Source organism: Pteropus alecto, unplaced genomic scaffold, assembly GCF_000325575.1.
Source record: "Pteropus alecto unplaced genomic scaffold, ASM32557v1 scaffold161, whole genome shotgun sequence".
Classification (NCBI taxonomy): domain Eukaryota; kingdom Metazoa; phylum Chordata; class Mammalia; order Chiroptera; family Pteropodidae; genus Pteropus; species Pteropus alecto.
In genome coordinates, this window is record NW_006432943.1 from 4,978,014 (window position 1) to 4,999,426 (window position 21,413).

Consider the following 21,413-nt stretch of genomic DNA (forward strand, 5'->3'; position numbering starts at 1 on the left):
CAAGGTTGATTTAATATCTAAAAATCAATTAATGTGTTTTACCACATTAACAAATTGAAAGATAAAAATCATATGATCATATCAATAGATACAGAAAAAGCATTCAACAAAATTCAGGTCCATTTATAATAATAATAATAACTCTCAGCAAAGTGGGAATAGAGGGAACATACATCAACAAAATAAAGGCCATATATGACAAACCTACAGCTAATATCAGTATCAATGGGGAAAGGCTAAAAGTGTTTTTCATAACATCAGGAATAAGACAAGGATACCCATTTTCACCACTTCTATTCACCATAGTACTGAAAGTCTTAGCTATAGCAATCAGACAAGAAAGAAATAAAAGGCATCCAAATTAAAAAGGAAAAAGTAAAACTGTCATTATTTGCAGATGACATGATGTTATATACAGAAACCCCTAAAGATTGTTAGCACTGATCAATTAATTCAGTAAAGTAGCAGGATATAAAATGAATATTCAGAGATCGATTGCATTTTTATACATCAATGATGAACTATCAGAAAGATAAATTAAGAAAACAATCCCATTTATGATTGCATCAAAAACATTAAAATACCTAAAAGTCAAATTAATCAAGGAAGTAAAAGACCTGTTTTTAGAAAAATATATGTCATGGAAAAAAGAAATTGAAGAACTACAAATAAATGGAAGACTAACACCGTGCTCATGGGTAGGAAGAATCAACATCATTAAAATGGCCATAATACCCACAGCAATCTATTGATTCAATGCAATCCCAATTAAAACGCCAATGACATTTTTCAGAGAACTAGAATAAATAATCCAAAAATTTACATGGAACCATAAAAGATCCTGAATAGCCATGGCAATCTTGAGAAAGAAGAACAAAGTTGGCAGTATCAAGGCTATAGTAATCAAAACAGCATGGTACTGGCATAAAAACAAACACATAGATCAATGGAACAGAATAGAGAGACAAGAAAAAAAAAACATACTTATATGGTCACTTAATCTATGACAGAGGAGACAAGAATATACACAATGGGATAAATAGAGTCTATTTAATAAATGGTGTTCAGAAAACTGGACAGATACATGCAAAAACATGCAACTAGACCGCCTTTTTATATACAAGAATAAACTCAGAATGGATTAAAGACTTAAATGTAAGATCAGAAACCATAAAAATCCTGGAAGAAAAAGGCAATAAACTCTCTGATGTTGCTTTTTAGTAATATGTTTTTTTCTGATATATCTCCTCAGGCAAGAAAAATAAAAAATAAACAAATGGGACTACATTAAACTAAAAGGTTTTGCACAGCAAAAGAAACTCAACAAAATGAAAAGACAACCTACTGAATGGGAAAAGATATTTGCCAGGATCTGTCTGATAAGAAATCATTTATAAAGAACTTTATATAAAGAATTTATATAACCCAATACCAAAAAAAGCTCCACAAACAATCCAATTAAAAAATGGGCAGAGAATATGAATAAACATTTCTCCAAAGAGGACATACAGATGGCCAATAGACATATGAAAAAATGCTCAATGTCACTAACCATCAGAGAAATGGAAATTAAAACCACAATGAGATATATCACCTCACACCTGTTAAAATGGCTATCATCAATAAATCGACTTGTTTGTTGAGGATGGGGAGAAAAGGGAAACTTTGTGCACTGTTGGTGAGATTGCAAATTGGTGCAGCCACTATGAAAAACAGTATGGGAATCCTGAAAAAATTAAAAATAGAACTGCCTTATGACCCAGCAATTTCACTTCTGGGTATTAATCCAAAACACTAATTCGAAAAGGTATAGGCACCCCTGTGTTTACAGCAGCACTATTCACAATAGCCAAGATATGGAAGCAATCTAAGTACCCATTAATAGACGAGTGGCTAAAGAAGAGGCGGTACATATATACAATGGAATTTTACTTGGCCATAAAAAATAATGAAATCTTGCCTTTTGTGACAAGAATGGACCTGGAGGGTATTATGCTAAGTTAAATGAGTCAGACAGAGAAAGATAAATACCATGTGATCTCACTTACCTGTGGAATCTAAAGAACAAAATAAATGAACAAACAAAACAAACAGATTCTTAGATATAGAGAACAAACTGATGGTTGCCAGATGGGAGGAGGGTTCAGATCCTGGGTGAAAAAGGTGAAGGTATTAAGAAATATAAATTGGCAATTACAAAATAGTTATGGGGATGCAAAGTAAAGTATGGGGAATATAGTCAATAACATGATAATAACTACGTACCGTGCCAGGTGGGTACTAGAGTAATTGGAGGAATCACTTCATTAATTATGTAAATGTCTAACCACTATGCTGTATACCTGAAATAATATAAAATAATATTGAACGTCAACCCTAATTGAAAATAAACAAGCAAATAAATAAAATGTAAATGTCTAACCACTATGCTGTATACCTGAAAATAATATAAAATAATATTGAAAGTCAACCCTAATTGAAAATAAACAAGCAAGCAAATAAATAAATAAATAAATAAATAAATAAATAAATAAATAGTTCAACTTCCTCTTTCTTGAAATGGTTTTTTCATCTGGCTTCGTTGACCTCACATATTTCCAAGATTTTTTTCTGCTTCACCAATCTTGTCTCACTGGGTATTTTATTTTTTTTGATCTCAGATTTTGGAGTTCTCCATGGCTCCATCCTCATCTCTTCTCTACCTATATTCACTCACTAGTTGATCTTATTTAAATCATGGCTTTAAGTATCAGTTCTTACTTTTTCATGAACTTCAGACTCAAATGGATAATTTTTCTCAAAATATTTGGCTCTGGCCTTGAGGTTTCCCTGAATTTCAACACTGTATGTCATACTGGATATAATCCAGCATCTTGGTTTGCAAAATCATATCATCATTCTGTAAATCCACTTTTAATTCTGTTTCCTACAAATGCAAATAACTTCACCATAGAAATGCAGAAGCCTCGGTATTGACTTTGATTTCTCTTTTATTTCTCACATCTAATCAATCACCAAATCCTGTTGATTAAGATCTATCACAAACCCCACCTTTGCTTTCTATGAACATTGCCAAACATCTTATTTCAAAACTCATTATTTCTCTGCTGAAGTATCATAACTACTTTCCCAGACACCATTCATTCACTCCAGCCATCTTCAAAAGTATCCCCGGATTTCTTCTCTAAAATAGAATCTGAATATATATTTTCTTAGCTACTTGGAGTTCTGAAGTACACCTTCTTTAGTATTCTAGATTGTCAATTATCTTTGCTAAACTACCATTCCAGGGTCCACTCTCATCTCTTCCCTTTAGGTAACCCCTTTTGTGCAAGGTGTTTATGTTTAGGCTCATATTTACTATTTATTTGTATTCATTATTCATTCATGTTTTATAAGACTCAAATACTACCTCAAAGCTTATCAAGAAATATAGTTTTACCTCCTTTACTCCTCCCTGTGATACCTGTTCCTCAGAAGAACCTCATTTGACTCAACTATTTCTAAATAACATCGATACAGAGATTTCTTAACTTTTTAACTTTTAACTTAAAAAATTTGTTTTAACTTTTCTTCTTCCCATTCCCCCAATAGAGCAATATCATAGTTTTAGGTTAAGTGATTATACAGTGATTACAATTTTAGTGCCATTTAAACATTAGCCACAGCTGAGCCATAGTCAGACAGGTCAAAGTATTTATTCCCTTAGCTATGATGACATTTTCTTTGTCCATCAACTTTTTATTTTATAAGAGGTTAATTGCCTTGGCTTTCCACTCTCCTCAGTTTTCTATGTATCTATCACTAATGCATTACAAAAATCACTACTTTCTCAGTGCATTCATAATCTGCCAGTTTTTATTTTTCTTGGGGACATAGCTATAGAAGATAACTATCTTCTTTTACCTGTACTTAACTCTTTCTAGGCTTTCACCAGAATTGTCATTTTTGGGAATTCTCTACATCACCATCTTGGGAATTTCCTCTGCTTCTTAGCTGAACAGTCTTTGGGATATTTCTATTTTTGTACTTAGTACTTTAAGTTGCGGTGTTTGAGGTCCTTGCAAGCTGGATACTGTATCTTTATCTAACTTTGTATCTTTATTCTCTTTCTTGGCTCTTGGTTCCAGGCAGATGTGTAACTAACATGGTTTTGGAACTGAGGTGATTAAACAAAGTCCAACAAGATAATCTGCCGGGGTGCTATTTATTTAATCATGCTTCTCAGAAAGTATAACCATACATCAGAATAATAGTGCCAAATGCTAACTTTTAAAAAATTTATTTTTTTGAATTAGTTTCAAGTATACAGTACATTGGTTAGACATTTATATAGTTTATAAAACGATCCCCTTAATTGTTCCTTCTCTCTTCTGGTTTTCCACCTAGCCAATATATTAATTATTAATACTAACTGCATTCCCTAGTCCATGCTTCCCATTCCCATGACCACCCATCAACTATTAATTTGTACTTCTTTAACCCTACACCTCATTCTCTCAGCCCGCCAACCCCATTTTCTTCTGTCCATAACTTTTAATGAATATTTACTATGTGCCACGATTTTCTCTCATTTAATTCTAACACAAATTCCATGACATAGGTATCATTATTAACCCTATTTAATAGATAAGAAAACTAAAGAGGGAGGTGCTAGGGCCTGGGCTCATGCTGTATGTCGGTCAGTTCCAACAGAAAACATTGGCAACATTTGTTTATTTACACAGAGATTAATGGATGGCATGTGGGATCACCACAAGGAATATTGCATGAAGCCAGGGATACTGGTAATGAAACTGACACCATTCCTGACACTAGCCTCCTTTTAATCCCCCAAGCAGGAGAGTTTATCGGAATCCGAAAAAGGAGATAGAAATATATTGACTTAGATCATCCAGGAGAACAGGAAAGACCTTTATGTCAAGGTACAGAGATAATGCTGTATGTCGGTCAGTTCCAACAGAAAACATTGGCAACATTTGTTTATTTACACAGGGATTAATGGATGGCATGTGGGATCACCACAAGGAATATTGCATGAAGCCAGGGATACTGGTAATGAAACTGACACCATTCCTGACACTAGCCTCCTTTTAATCCCCCAAGCAGGAGAGTTTATCGGAATCCGAAAAAGGAGATAGAAATATATTGACTTAGATCATCCAGGAGAACAGGAAAGACCTTTATGTCAAGGTACATAGATAACTGTAGGTATCTCCCAGAAGGAGGCCCAAGGAAATAAATATCTTCCTGCTGGAGCCTAATATTAGATAAATCTAACTAGGATCAGAGACCTGATACCATGCATGTACTCTCATAGAAGCAGCCTTTCTGGGTAGAGAGTAGGGTGGAAAAGGAAGGAAAAGGATCTGAAACGGTAAAACAAAGGCACAGGAGTAGTTAATGATAATGCTGGCATTTGTACCAAAGCATCTGGCTACAAAGCCTATGATTCTTTCTACTACGCTATGCATGTGGGGTGGCAGGAAGGAAGGGAGGTTCTGTTTTCAGTTAATATTCCAGAAACAAAGTGATTCTTGTGAACAAAGAGATTTTTATTTCCTTTTCACCATCAACATTAATGAGACAGCCATCTTGCAGGGAGAATATAATTGATTAGGAGAATAAGAGATGGTCATGGAATCTAACAGGAAATGACTGTGACACTGCACAAGCGTTCTCATTAGCAGGTAAACAGGTACTCAGAACTTTGTGTATCAGTTTGGATCAAAGGGCTTCAGGCACAAGCAAAGACTGAAAAAGTCAGAAATAAGAGGCTGAGAGAACGTAGTCATCCCAGTGGGATAATAGCACCCTAGGACATATAATAAAGAATATGACCAAACCAGAATAGAGTCTCATCAATTAACAAGACTAATTATGCATTGAAACCACTTCCTTAGTGAGAAGAAACTAGAAAATGATATCTGAATTGATTATATAGGCTTTATAATTCACTGAATATGAATTTTGTTCTCTTACGGACTGGATTCTGTCAACATCAAAAAATCCTTTCATTGTCTCCATACAATTCTGAGTTTAAGAAACTCATCTATATCTTTTAATATAAGTTTCTGAATGGAATAAATCATACTGTGCTTTAAAGAGGCTCATTCAAATATACTTAATGAGAGACTAGTATGTACTGGATGCTGTCCTAGGTACTAGAGGTCTCATATTGAACAAATTAAGACCCTGACCTCATGGAGTTCACAGTCTAGTGAAGAAGACAGACAACTTCTCAATCTGGAAATCTGGAAAGAATTCTGCTCCTTTAATTTCTGAGTATTTCCTCTTATCCTTTGAAATTCATTTTCTTGGAGGGTTTCGTGGGCCAATCTCCATCTGTCCATGCAGTGTCCCAACAGAAGCCATTCCTTAGCTCTTCTAGCACACTGTATCTTTTGGTCTCTTGACTGCTTTGTCCTCCTTTCACAGGGTGAGCTGCTTGTGATCAGAGAAGCTGTCATTTATCTTAGTTCCTCCACACTCAAGCCTCATGCTCAGAGAAGAGAAGACAGGCAATAATGTTTATTAATTGAATGCATAAATGAACAAAATAAAATAGAATAAATATCTCCTACCCATTTCCCATATGGTAGCCTTGAAATGGGCATGAGTTATCTGCATGCTTGATGGTGAGAAGTATAACGGTCACAATTTATCAATAATCTTCCATGTGACAGGGGCTTTACTTGTATTTCTGCTAAGTAAGTTAGGCATTTCTATTTCCATTTTTTGAATCACATAATAAAAACATTAAATTTTACCCAAAGACCTACAGCTATTAGTGGCTGAGTTGGTGCTTTGAAGAAGGTTTACTAACTCAAGTCTTTGCTCCCTCCAATATACTCATATGCAAACATGGAAGAATGTCTTAAATCAGTGGCAAATTGCTGTTATGATAATAAACACATTCTCTAGGAAGATGTCCTTAACGCTATAAATAGGAACATGCAGGGTTATGAAAATGAACACTGCTGTACTTCCCCTTCGTTACAAGATTGTCCATGGTCCAAAGGAATAACTCAAATTGTTATTTCATTTTCCTTACTTAATCACTTAGGGTTTACACTTGAGTTTAGGGCATCTTTTCTTTTTGTTAACCTATAGATAAAATATCAAACTCCTTATTGTAGTCGTTGGGGTAAAATTTAAAACCTTGTATTCTAATTAGGGTAAAGATCAAAGTAAGTAACTATTTTCTTGTAGCCTTAAATAGATCTTTAAAATGTTTAGGTTTAGGAAAAGACTGTTAAAATAATATCAACACATAAATTTACAAATGACCTGTGGTTTTTTGGGGTCAAGGAGAGGCACGATGGGAGGAGAACTGTGATGTTCTCGAGAGGTATCAGCATATTACTTGCTTGTTCAAGTTAGTCCACATTTTATAAGAAAACTCTCAAATCAAAAATGATGGGACATATTGAACTTTTTTTTTGTTACAACTTGCCAATGTTTATGTGGACACATAGAAGCATGCTTATTTCAATAACTACCGAATAAACCACAAGATATTGAGTATATCGTCATTTAAGAATATCATGCAAAATTCATACATATGATGTCTGCTTTACAATATAATAAAATTTTAAGTTTCAAGAATAAAAATGGACACTCAAAATAGATATATTGTATATCTCAATATAGATGTTTATAATACATATAACATAATGCATACAATAAATATATTTTAATTTATTTATTGCTGTCAACACCTACTGGAATGTATACTACCTGAGGGCAGAGACTTTATTCTGTTTACTAGTATATTCCCAGGGTTTGAACAATATAGGAAACATACTAGGCACTCAATAAATATTTGTTGAATGAATAAATGAATGGCTAATTGAATTAAGGAAATGAGGCATGATAGAAATTCTTGTTGATTGCCATATACTTTTGCTTAAGTTATTGTGTGGATTGTATTGAGGGAACATAGGAAAAGCAAATAAGACTGGGAAAGAATAAATACCGTTATGAGGAATGGCATAGTAGTGCACAAATAAAGAAGTACAGATAAAGCAATGTGAAAAAAAAAACAGTTGTAGTTTGGAATTGGCATATGAAAATGGCATATGAAAATACTCAAAGAATTTAGAGATGACTTTGTGTTTTCTGGGACCAGACATTCTCAAGTAACACCGCCTGGAAGTGAGTCCCTTCTAGGGGAAAATCTAGGGTCTATCCAAGGGTTTAATAAGTATCCCGTCTCTCCCTCACTATTCAAAAGAAGAGGTGATGGTGCCCCACCCACCCAGCAATCACTGAGCAAATGAACAAGAGAAGACTGTGTAATATTATCTGAAAAATAAAATTCAGGGTGACCATGTGGAGAGTTAAAAGGTAGAGCCAGGATTCTATCACTGCTATAAAGGTAGCAAAGTCCTAAACATTGCTAAACAGTGCTGAATAAATTTCAGAGATATGGAAAGGGGGGTAGGTGGAGACCAGCTCTCTATTAAAGGAAGATTTCAGGCATTCATTCTTACATTTAATGAACATTTATTGAGAGTCCATGAGCAAGTCACTATTCTATGATGATAAATGAATAAGATAATGTCCCTCCTCTCAATAGATTGCTTTTCAGTGGAGAAAGAGGAATCATAAATATGGAAACAAATAAATGCAGATAGAAATATTATGCTGTGAGAACAATAAAGTTGTCAATAATTGGAGAGGGTCTAGCTACTAGATAGGAAAGTTAAATCAGGCCTCTCTGAAAAGGAAAGGTTTTAATTGCAACTTGAATAATGAGAAGGCAATGGGAAGGTGGAAAGGATGAACATTACAGGCAAATGTAACAGCAAGTGCAACAGCACTCATATAGGAAATAGCTTGGTTTTTCAAGAAACAGAAAGAAGGTCTATATGGCTGAGTATAGTGAGAACAGAGAAGGGGATAGGAAGGGATGACATGAGATAAATTTTGGGATTAGGTAGGAGTCAAATGGGCTTTAAGAATGGCTTTCAATTTGAGTTAAATACAACAGGAAGTCATTAAGTAGTTTTATGCAGGAGTACCATGGTCAGATTTTTAATTTAAAGACATCACTGGAAAATTTGAAAAGTCTTCTGCAAAAGACAGTGTGCTGTGATAAGAATGGAAGATAGAACAGAAGAGATGACTGAGGTGTACAAATAGGGTGAAGATGATTTTGCACTAATTCTTCAGGATTAGAAAACTGCTGCAATCAATCTGAGTACAACAGACATAAATTCTATTTATTCATGTTTTAGGCAGTATGTTGGCATTTAACTTACATTATGGTGAAAGAAATGGTAGTAAGATTGGATTTAGCAAGAATACCCCAGACTCTTAAACCTTATCCACTACTCACTCCTGTAAAGTCTGAAGGAAATGAAAACTTAAGACTAGTGAACATGCATGACTACTTGGAGGTTTTGTTGGTAACACCTAGTATCACAGCCTAAGGACTTTGGCTGAATCATATGAAAGGACAACCATATTTAGATGCCCAAGGTAACCCTAAGCCTAAGATTATAGCTGGCTGAAAGGCCTCCTCTTCTCACATTCCATTTAAGTTCACACCCACACTTCAGCTATTATAATTAATATCTAATATTTATTGAATGATCAAACTGGGTCATGCAATGTGATAAACACTGTACATGCATTACTTTATCTAACACTCACAATGAACTTACTAAGCAAGCACACTTATCACCTCTATTTTATTGATTAGAAAACTATGTCTTGAGAGAAGTCATTTTCCAAAGTTACAGCTATACGTGACAGAACTAGAATTAGAAGCCTAATTTGTTTGAGTCAGGATTAGAACTCAGAAACACAGGAATGGCCCAACAACATGCTACATCCTCGTCTCATCTATATGTAATGTGTTGTTTCTGTCAAGAGGAAGATCTGGACAAAGTCTTCCAGTAGTCATTTGCCTTATACACCCCCCAGAAGTGATGGTACAGGCTCTAGGATGTGCACCTAGCAGAGGTGCTGGGGGCATGCAGTCTCCTTTCCTTGTTTAGACACTAAAACTGGGGCGAATATATTAGACTAGTTTTCTTTTGGCCTTAGAAAGAAATTCTGGCTTGTTTTCTTGCCAAGACTTTCTTCTTAGACTGGTAAAGAAAGACTTAGAAGGCGTGGGTGAAAAGGACACAAGAAGGCCTCTCAATCTATTTCAAGTGTCTTTGATCACTTTGGACAAAATCTGGTAAAAAAGGAACCCTTCATGTAGCTTAGCTTAGCTCATCATGGGTCTACTTCGGGATTTGGGACAAAAACCTCATTTTAAAAGAGAGTACCCATTTGCCTGGATTATCGTTTTAGGGTCCTTCCTATTGGAGAAGGATGCTGTCACACAAGTTTTAGTTGTCTGAGGATCAAACATAACTTTTTTAGATTTAGATCTAAATATATTCATAACACTTCCTTAGATATAACTTATATTACCTTGTGTGATTTTGAAAATTTTCAATTACTTACTCGGTTTCTAAAATCTTGCTAAAGGACTCTATTGTGGTAGAAATTGCTGAGCCTGTGTGCGTTGTCTGCTCCTCTAGGCAGCCTAACAATAAAGTCAGGGACTATGTTAGAACATCAGCCTAAGGAGCTGTAAAATAATATTTGCACATGGCTCCTTGGAGCAGTAGGATTTTCAAGACCAGTGCTTATTATTTCCACCTAGATAGAAAGAGTTTATGACCTTTATTACCAGTGAGACCACAAAATTGAGGCTAATTGAATAGCAAGGCTTCAATTAAGATGCTTATCTCAGTCAGAGATGCTGGACTGTTATAGAGTGAAATTAGCACCAGTTAGTAGCTCAATTATTCAGCATATATTTATAAAGTGTTTATTATTATTGTGTGGATGAATAAGACATTATCCCTGCCCTCAATATTCCTACATTCTTATGTATAACTACATATTTATCCTTCTTGGAAACATTTAGTTGTCATGAGTGACAGTTTGGTATAGTGGAAAGAGTCTAGACTAGTGGGAATAAAAACATCAGGGTCTCTGCCCACTTCTGCAATTAGCTATATGACCAGAGATAAACAACTTAAGCTCTTTGTGACTCAATTTCTTCATCTGTTAAAGGAAGGTGGCAGAACTGATTAGATATCTGAATATAAAAATCTAAGAGGAAAACACATTTTTGAGGCTGTTTTCATCTGGCATTTTTCAAAAATTCTGGAATAACTTGTGTGCTTAATAAATATTAAATAAAAATAAGATCATCTTAATCTTCGTCTTCCTTTGGTCATAAGTCTAGAGGATCTTTAAAGAACTCAAAACTCTTATGTACCATGCTAGGAAAAAAATTATCAAAACAAACTCTGAGAATAAGCACTAGATAAAAAGAACTTCCCTTAATCCTAAACTCTCTGAAATCCAAAACATGCAGGATGTGGTTTAAGGGTAATGTGCAAATATAAAATTGTGATCTCAAGATTAAAAATACAATAAATGTATGTTTATCTTTGTTATCTGTCCATTTAAAATACTTTTGTTCCTAATCATGATAATTATGTCCAAATAACCCAGTAGCATTTATCTTTAAGACAAAACACCAACTTGTCTACTTACACTGACGTCAATTTAAAATACTAAGTCATTCAAGTCCTTTCTGCCTGTATGATTTGTTGAAGCATTTTAAAGCCCATCAAAATGGTAAACACTTTTGATAGACATGGCTATAGAAGTAGTTAATGCTATGCCTTACTAATTAATGAAAATTAGAGCGAAACATACACCATTGGGTTCAAGTTACATATTTCAATTAAGAGAAACACCAATATGAATGTGGATCAGTCGAATCTGAAATGTCAAATTTGCAAATTTTTCATGAAAATATACTTATTAACATCAACAAAGCAAATAGATTAATAGATGAATATTTTCAATTTTCCTGAGTTAAACACCTAAAAACAATAAGCCTTTGCATAAGCGTTTTCACAAAAATTATCTCATTTGCAACTCACAACAATCCTATAAGCCAGTTTTGTCATCTGCAGAATGTGGACAACAATAATAGTTCATCTATATTAGGTGACCAGGAACAATAATTTAGCTTTTATAAGGAATTCACCTTTGTAAAGTGAATTATCTTCTATTTTCCTATTTACCCACAGTATAGACCAAAGGTATATGTAGGAAATAAACTACTATAGTGGCAATTTTGCAGATGAGGAAATATAGCAATGGCTGAGATGACTTGGCCTGCCTAGAGTTAGCATGCTAGTGAAGGCCTGAAGGAGTGTAAGACAGATCTGATTTTTTCAGTCCCTTAAATTTCCATTATATCACACAGCCTTTTTGTGCTCATAACTGGCCCATGAATTCATCAGCACAAGAGACAATATTTTCTTTCCTACATATAATACAAGAAGAATACGTGTTAAGCATTTTTTGAGGACATTTTTGCTATTCTAAATTATGACTTGTCATTTTCTCAATAAATGCTTATTGATGATGCTGATAATATGAGAATAAGGATGTGGTACTGTTGACCAATCAACAAATGTACTCCAGTTACCTATAATGGGTAGAATAGTATAAGTACAAAAGAAGTAGGAAGAAACATAATGTATTTCATTTGCCACTAAGTAGTTCACAATTCATTTGGAAGAAATGTTTATCTCTATAAAAAGCAGTGAATAATTCAAGGTGGCTTACATGTACCAGATGAACGATGCACCAAATAAGCAATTTAAGTCTTTGGAAGAGGAACCATATCATTGTGGGTTGTGAGGATCAGGATAAACTTATTGGAAGATAGAAATTTAATGGGTTTTGATATATTTGTGAGTTTGAGACAGGAGGAAGTGTCAACATGGCTAAAAAACATTAGCAGATGAGAGTCTGCTAATTTCCTCTAATGTTTAGGCATACATACAGTCAATATGTTAAAAATAAGAAAAATTAATAACTTGGTAAAAAAGAAATTTAAAGAAGTACAAAAAGAATTACAGGTAAAATATTTGCTACCTTTAATTTTAGCTCTTTTTCCCCTCTTAAAATAGGCACTGATGAAACCAAACTCTCTATCTCAGCTTGCTAATTTTTAAAAATATGTTAATTCTTATCATTCATCTCAAAAGAGATCATCTAACAAGTTAGTAAACAATATTTTTAAATAGTACTATTAGGGGGTGGCTCCATAGTGTAGTGGTTAGCACATCTGCTTTGCATGCAGAAGGTCCTGGATTCATGCCCCTGGTGGAGCCACAGACCATGTGCCAGGGTTGCCAGGCCCTGGGTGTGCCAGGCCTCGGGTGCCCTAGGCTGCAAGTGCACGTGTGGGAGGGGATGCCCCGTCTTCAGAGATCCAGTTCTTAAGGGGAAATGGCAACATCCATGGGTCAGGGGTGGAAGTGGAGGAGGAGGAAATTAAAAAGGGGGAAAAAAATAGTACCATTAAATATTATATGTACCATACAATGCACTATAAGAAATGGAACTTAAATAAATAATCCAATTTACAATTGCATGAAAGAGAATAAAATACCTAGGAATATATTTAACAAAAGAGGTGAAAGACCTATACACTAAAAACTATAAGACATTGATGAAAGAAACTGAAGACACAGAAAGACTGAAAAATATTTTGTGCTCATAGATTAAAAAAAATAATACTATTAATTTGTCCATACTATTCAAAGCAATCTACAGATTCAATGCAATCTCTATTAAAATTACAGTCATTTTTCATAGAAATAGGAAAAAATGATCCTAAAATTTGTATGAAGCCACAAAAGACCCCAAATAGTCGAAGCAATCTTGAGAAAAAAAACAAAGCTGGAGGCATTACACTTCTTGATTTCAAACTACAACACAAAAATATAGTAATCAAAACAGTATGGTATTGGTGTAAAAATACACACATAGAAAAATAGAACAGAATAGGAACTCCAGAAATAAACCCATGCATATATGGTCAATTAATTTACGGCATAGGAGCCAAGAATATGCAATGTGTCTCCCATAAATGGTCAGCCACATGCAAAAGAATGAAACTGGACCCCTATCTTATATCACACACAAAAATAAACTCAAAATAGATTAAAGACTTGAATGTAAGATCTGAAATCATAATCTTATAGAAGAAAACATATGGGTGGTAAATTCCTTGACTTTCATCTGGGCAATGATATTTTTGGATTTGAGTCTAAAAGCAAAAATACACAAGTGGGACTACATCAAACTAAAAAGCTTCTGTACAGCAAAGGAAACCATCAACACAATGAAAAGGCAGCCTATAGAATGGGACAAAATATTTGCAAGTTGTATATCTGATAAGGGACTAACATTCAAAATATATAAAGCACTGATACTATGCAATAGAAAAAAATCCATTTAAAAAATAGGCCGAGTAACTGAATATACATTTTCACAAAAATACACAATTGTTCAATAGCTGCTCAACATCACTAATCATCAGAGAAATGCAAATCAAAACATCAATGAGACAGAATGGCTATTATGAAAAGGACAAGAGATAATAAGTATTGGTACGGGTGCAGAAGAAAGGGAACCCTCGTGCACTGTTGGTGGGAATGTAAATTGGTTCGGCCACTATAGAAAACAGTATGGAGTTAATTAAAAAAATTAAAAATAGAAGTATAATATGATCCAGCAATTCTACTTTTGGGCCTGTATCTGAAGAAAATGAAATCACTATCTTGAAAAGACATTCGCACTCCCAGGTTCACTGCAGCATTATTTACAAAAGTCAAGATATGGAAACAGCCTAAGTGTCCACTGATAGATGAGTGGATAAAGAAAATGTTATATATATGATTATGATTATTCGGCCACAAAAAAGGAAATCTTTCCATTTGTGACAAACACAGATGGACCTTGAGGATATTATGCTAAGTGAAATAAGTCAGACAGAGAAAGACAACACTGTCTGATCTCACCTATATGTGGAACCTAAAAAAACAAAGTCAGAAACAGAACAGATTGGTGGTTGCCAGAGGCAGGGGGTTACACAGTGGGCAAAATGGGTGAAGGTGGTCAAAGGGTACAAACTTCCAGATATATGATAAACACGTTCTGGGGATGCAATGTACAGTATGGTGACCATAGTTTAAAAAATTATATAGTCCTAATTTGGGAAAAACAATAATTCCAGTATAAAAACTATCCTAACAATGATCCTCAAAATAGTTGAAAAGCCTAGAATTATATTTAGCAACATTATAAAAGGAAAATAGTTGGATGTGTAATACTTTAAATAAGAACTTTTTAAAAAACTGAATGACTTTAGAAAATACAGTTAAGATAGAAAATCAAAAGGACTGTTTTGTTTTCTAAATGTAATATGAAATATGAAAACTTCCTACATCATAAAGATTAGGTTGTAGAACTAGAAAAGCCACAGCAAGTATGGTAGCCACAAATAGTCCTCCAAAAACATCCACCTGTAAATATGTCAACTCACATGGCAAAAGGACTCTGAATTTTTGATTAATGGTAAAGATTCATAGATGGAGAAATTATCCTGGATTGTCTGGATCAGCCCAATATAATCACGAGGGTTCTTAAAAGAGGAAAATCTGTCTCAGCTGTGATCAGGGAGGGAGACGTAACTACTGAAGAAGGATCGGATAGATGCAACATTCCTGCATTGAGTATTGAAGACGGGGGCCATGAGCTAAGGAATGTGGGCAACCTCTGAAAGCTAGAAAAGGCAAGAAAATTGATTCCCTCCATGAGTCTGCAGAAAGGAACTCAGCTCTGCTGACACTGCTTTTAGCCTGATAAGACCCATGTCAGCTTTCTGACCTACAGAACTGTAAGATAATAAATTGTGTTGTTTTAAGCTTCTAACTTTGTTGTAATTTGTTATAAGGAGCATAGAAAACAATTTAGTTTACTTTTATATTAGAAAGAGTTATTCAAATATTTGTTACAACCAGGGATTATTTGGAAGAATCAAATGCTATGATTAATTATACATAGGATTGTGCAAAAGTGCTGATCCAATTAAAAAATTGCAATAGCTAATGAATTAAGTAAATAGGCCCAGTTGTTGAGATACAGAAATGTTGATGTCAATGCTAAATATGTAAGTGTACCTGAAGTTGAAAAGTAAAATGAGAAAAATGAGCAAGTTATATCATGCAGTAATATGAAGATATCAAACAACAGACTTTTTACCTATTTCTTTCAGTTCCTAAAGGATATGAGTCTTAATGCCACCGAAGGATAAAGGATATTTTATTCAAAAAAAGAATTAAAGCTTGTACATTTGTTTCATATAACTGCTGTGAAAATTACCACAGACTTCGTGGCTTAAAGTAGCAGAAGTTTATTCTCCTTCAGTTCTGGAGGCTGGAGGTCCCAAAAAAGGTGTTAGCAGGTCTGTACTTCCTCTGGAGGCTCTAGCGGGAGAATCTGTTTCTTATCTCTTCCAGTTTCTTGCGGCTGCATTTCTTGGCTTGTGGCTGCGATCCAATCTCTGCCTCCATCTTCCTATGGTTTTCTTTTGTGTGTGTATCTATTCTCCCCCTGTCTAACACTCGTGATGGCACTTAGGAGCTGCCTGGATAATCAGGACAATTTTTTCATTTCGAGACCCTAATAGAATTATATTTACAAACACTTTATAATATAACATAACATTCACAGGTTCCATGAATTAGGACCTGATGTTTCAGGAGCCACCATTCAGCCCCCTATAGTTGATTCCTCAGATGCTGGTAATCATCTTTTTTAAAAAAAATCCGTGCTGATCATCTCTCGGCCTTTTGGCTAAGATCAAGTGTAGTATCTGTTCTTATCAGTTTAAATCTGGGTGCTATTCTCAGTTGTATTTAGATTAAAAAATATGTCCATTGAAACAGATCTATTGAAACAGAATTTGCATTTTGACAAGATTCCCCAGGTTTTTTATGTGCACATTAAAATTTGGGAAGCACTGCTTAAGAAACAGTTAAAACTCATAACTTGTCATAACTCTATGAGTGATTGGATGGGGTGACTGTCAGTGAAGGAAAGTAAGTAGTAAGTAAGTGGGAAGGCAGCATATAAAACTATCAAATTTTTATAATTTAAGGAAACAAAGTTTGAACCTACAGGAACAAAGATTTTTAGTTCTAATAAACAAATTCCCAAAACGAGAGATATTTGGAGTTTGTCACTGGTCTCTGAAATTGTTTTCTGTAGGTATCTGTCCATTGTCCAGTGGTTCATGTCTCTCCTTCATTTGAGTACTAATGACAAGCTCAGGGCTCATCCGAAATATTCTACAAAGTTCGGCTCCTGCTATATGTGAAATTTGATAAGGTCTGCTCCGTGAATCTACCACCAAAATTAGTAATAATTTGTTAGTCTAATATAATGGTAATAAAATTGTTACGCCTATATTTTGAGTATTTGTGTTCCTTCCTCTCTCGTAGAAAGCCCGAACAGAAACTAGTATAAAGGAGCCACTGAACTGTTTGGCAGAAAAGTAGCACAATCAGATCAAACATTCTTAGTGAAAATTCTTCTTGTCTTAAATTAAGAGCTTTCGAAACACTTTGCCTTATGAGAACATTGTCAGTTGCAGAACTGACAATAAATAATGATCCTAGCCATTGTCAAGGGCTACTTGGTGCCAGGCACTATCTCCTTGAGAGCTTAGTGTCTCAAATAATCCTCACAACAACTAAGAGAAGAGGTAGGGAGGCACTTGCTGATGAGGAGACTATGGCCTTCCTTGCACACCTGGTGCATGGTCACTTCCTCAGGATGTTTCTGTCTCACTCAGCATCATTTAGTGCCTTTAATCACAAGTGAGTCTGAGAAATACTCACCACTTCATCTGTTCAGTATATATTTACTGAATACTAGGTAATATGAATGAACTGGGAATATCCATGCACTTTGAAAAAAAGTAAACACAAAACAAAAACAAAAACAAACCAAGAAATGGAGCATTCTGCTTCTATAGATGCATATACAGTAAGCAAACAGCAATTATTTCCTGTCTGAAATGACTAAAGGGGCTTTATCTTTTTTCCTCCTCTCTACCTGTGGATCTACTTGTGAACTTATACTTCCATCTAATCAGTGATATGCCTTGATTTGAGAAGTTCTCTGACAGCTTTCTGCTAGCCTGGGCCAAAAATTAATTCCTAATTTCATCGAGAAGGTCAAAATGGAATTATCTTACATATTATTGTAGGAGTGATGTCAATGCTAAAGAGACCAAATTTTATTTCATATCTACAAAGAAAGTGGTATACTTTGTTAGAACAGGTATACTCTAGTAGACAGGTTTCTATACAGGGTAGATTTCACTGGTTTCTTGCATTTGAAATTCTATTTCGTTAAAATATTTCCAACAATTAAGGAGTCATATCTATTGGGGGAGAGTCAGAATGGATGTATAAAATATAGAGAAAAATCCCCAAGCATACTTTTAATAAAAAATTTCATGTATTTCCTTATTAAGCTTATTAGAACTGCCAGGTGAGAACAAAATTGTCTCATTTGTGTTCTGCCTCTTCTCCTTCCCCTTCTGATTTCATAAAAGTAGGTGCCTCACACATTGTGTGGCTCATAGTAAATTTACTACATGATATTTCTTTCCCCCCTCACAGAACTGTTGATAATGTCATAAAGTAACAATAAAGCAGGTTGTTAGAGAGGACTAGATGAGTATTAGGAGGTCTCATGGGTTCTTAGTTCTCAAATAAGCAAGTGTTGATTCTAACTATCAGTATTCAATATATTTTCAGGTTCAAAAACATTAATATATTCATCTTCACTATGACACTCTGAAATTAAAATGATAGTACTTTATAAAAGTGGTTAATGAGCACATAAATTGTGAAATTTATTATCTGAAATATTTGACCTACTTTTGGTTACTATGTTCAGTAAATACTGCAAAATCTATTTTGCATAATCATATGCTAATTGAGTAAAGTAAAATATTGTTAAAGTGTATGGTTAAGAAAACATAATTATTGTAAACTCACAAAAGTTAAAATGTAATACTAAAACAAATCAAAAGTAAAAATATAAACACCCAATTTTATTTTTTAAGAATTATAATTTTTTAAACTAGACACTTCTGAATGATGACAATTATGTAAAATTTCTTAAAACATTTGAAATATACTATCTTCTTGCTTCCACTGTAAATGTAAAGTGGAAATATTTGTATTGGAATCTCTGATGAAAACATTTACTTAATCGTCACAACAGATATTTCTATAATAGAAAACACACTCTCTAAGTGGAACTTCAGCTTTTATGATAACAAATACTGTTGCTTTGGAAATGAATCGAAAATCATCTACTTATTTACTTAAACAGTCAAGATTAAAATTAACAACCTTAAATCAACATTTAAATTAAACCCAAATTAAAGAAAAATCAGAACTTTATTTATATTTACTTAAAATTTAATAGTTTTGAAAATTGTATAAACATTTTTTGTGACCAGCTGATACACTCTTTATTAATGATATTATCTTTGGTGAATACATATCTTGCTTTTCTTTTATTTACCAATGTGCTTTTACATTATTTTAGTCAACAAATGTGAATGTACCATTTTACGTAATGGACATGTTTTCCAATGTGATGTAATAAGAAATAGTAAAACAAGCCTTAATTTAGAACTTAAAAATTCCCTTGGGGTATAATTACTGACTCCCAGAATTGGCACCACGTTGCACATCGTAGACCACATACAGATGGTACCTCCTGGAGTTGTGCGGTGCACACGCTGCATCACTGTACATGACAGCCCTAATTGACATACACATGGGATGCCAGCTCCAAGGTAGAGGTAAAGTCCATGAGCATTAAATAACACATATTTTGGAGTATCAAAGGAGTAAAAATCCGTTCAGATTGTGCTCACTGTTTTGACATAGAGCACATGTTTTCTGTGGAAGCCTTATTTGGAAACAGCTCCGGTAACCCTGCCAAAGACTAGATTTATTATTAGTGGACATGGTATAGTTGTGACATGCAAAATTGTTTGGAACACAATTAACAAGTAGCAATTAACAAGTAGCAAGGATTTGAGTTCTCACACAATAATGACCACTTAGGGAATGACGAGAAATGAAGTATTATGTTTTTAAAAAGTTAACAAGAAAGGACAGAAAATTATTAGATGCTAAAATGGTATGTTGTCAGTGAAGAGTATGAGTGCCATCCATTTGGAAGACTAATGGTGTAGCTTTTATTATTAAAAAAAAATTATGAGTGCAGATAAATACCATACACTAATAATTATAAAAATTTATTGCATTTAACTGTTGCTTGGGAAGCCAGTTAAAATGCAGTTCCTGGGCCACACTCCTAGAGATTCTGATTTAGAAGAATGAGAAGGGGCCTAGACTTTGCATTTTAATAAGTACAGACTTCCAAATTCCTAATGCCAGCAGTCTTGTTCTCCCATTTTGAAAAGCACTTTCTGTATATAATGGTGGCTTGCAGCACTGATATTTCTGAGAAATTTGAGAAAAGTACGGATACCTCTCCATATATTCACTATATGGGGTGAAATCCAGACAGGCCAAAATTTTTAAATTCTACAGGTGATTCTGATTTACAGCCAGGCTGAGAAACACTGGTAAATAGAATTAACTTCCTTTCACTGTTTATTATTAAATGCTTTTAATAGTTGACCTATTTAAGAGAAATAGTAAAAGTTCTTTCAATATTTAGATCATAAAACTAATAAACTATAGATAACATCCATCCCATTAAAGTGTTTTAAAAATACTTTCACTATCTTGACCCTCTTTCTCAACACATTCTCTCCTATTTTTCATCAGTCAGTGGCTGTGCCACCTACCCTGATGAAGAGAGACTGTTTCGGGAGTGGAGATGAGCATGGGTCCTTCATTACAGCCTCATTTCTGCCATTTCCTATCCGTGCAACACTGGACATGTTACCTAGCATTGTCCTAAATATCTTGTAGATTATTGTGCAAATTAAATGATTTATATAAAGTACTCAATGCAATCCCTGGGCCAAGATAAACTTTTTAATTATTTAATTATCACATAGTATCTTTCCAACTATGTATGTCTTCTTAAATTTCTTTCAGCAAATCTTTTATTATTTTTCAATTACAGTTCACACTTAATATTATTTACATTAGTTTTAGGTGTACAGCGTAGTGGTTAGATATTTATGCAATTTACAAAGTAATCCCCCTGATTAGTCTAGTACCCCACCTGGTACTATACATAGTTATTAAAATATTATTGACTACATTCCCCATGCTTTACATCCTCATGGCTATGTTGTAACTGCCAATTTGTGCTTCTTAATCCCTTCACCTTTTTCACCCAGGGCCCCAATCTTCTCACCTGGCAACTATCAGTTTGTTCTCTATGTCTAAGAGTCTATTTGTTTTGTTTGTTCCTTTATTTTACACTTTTGATTCTACATATAAGTGAGA

The 21,413-nt window shown here is 34.3% G+C and overlaps 1 protein-coding gene and 1 non-coding gene across 3 annotated transcripts in view; one reads left to right on the top strand and one right to left on the bottom strand.

The window, feature by feature from the left end:
- Positions 1-21,413, bottom strand: part of CFAP299 (cilia and flagella associated protein 299) — a 503,911-nt gene that overhangs the window by 78,073 nt on the left and 404,425 nt on the right. The window lies entirely within an intron of this gene.
- On the top strand, positions 16,727-16,914 carry LOC112476366. The gene has a single exon (XR_003045040.1). It is a non-coding gene; the product is annotated as a U2 spliceosomal RNA (small nuclear RNA).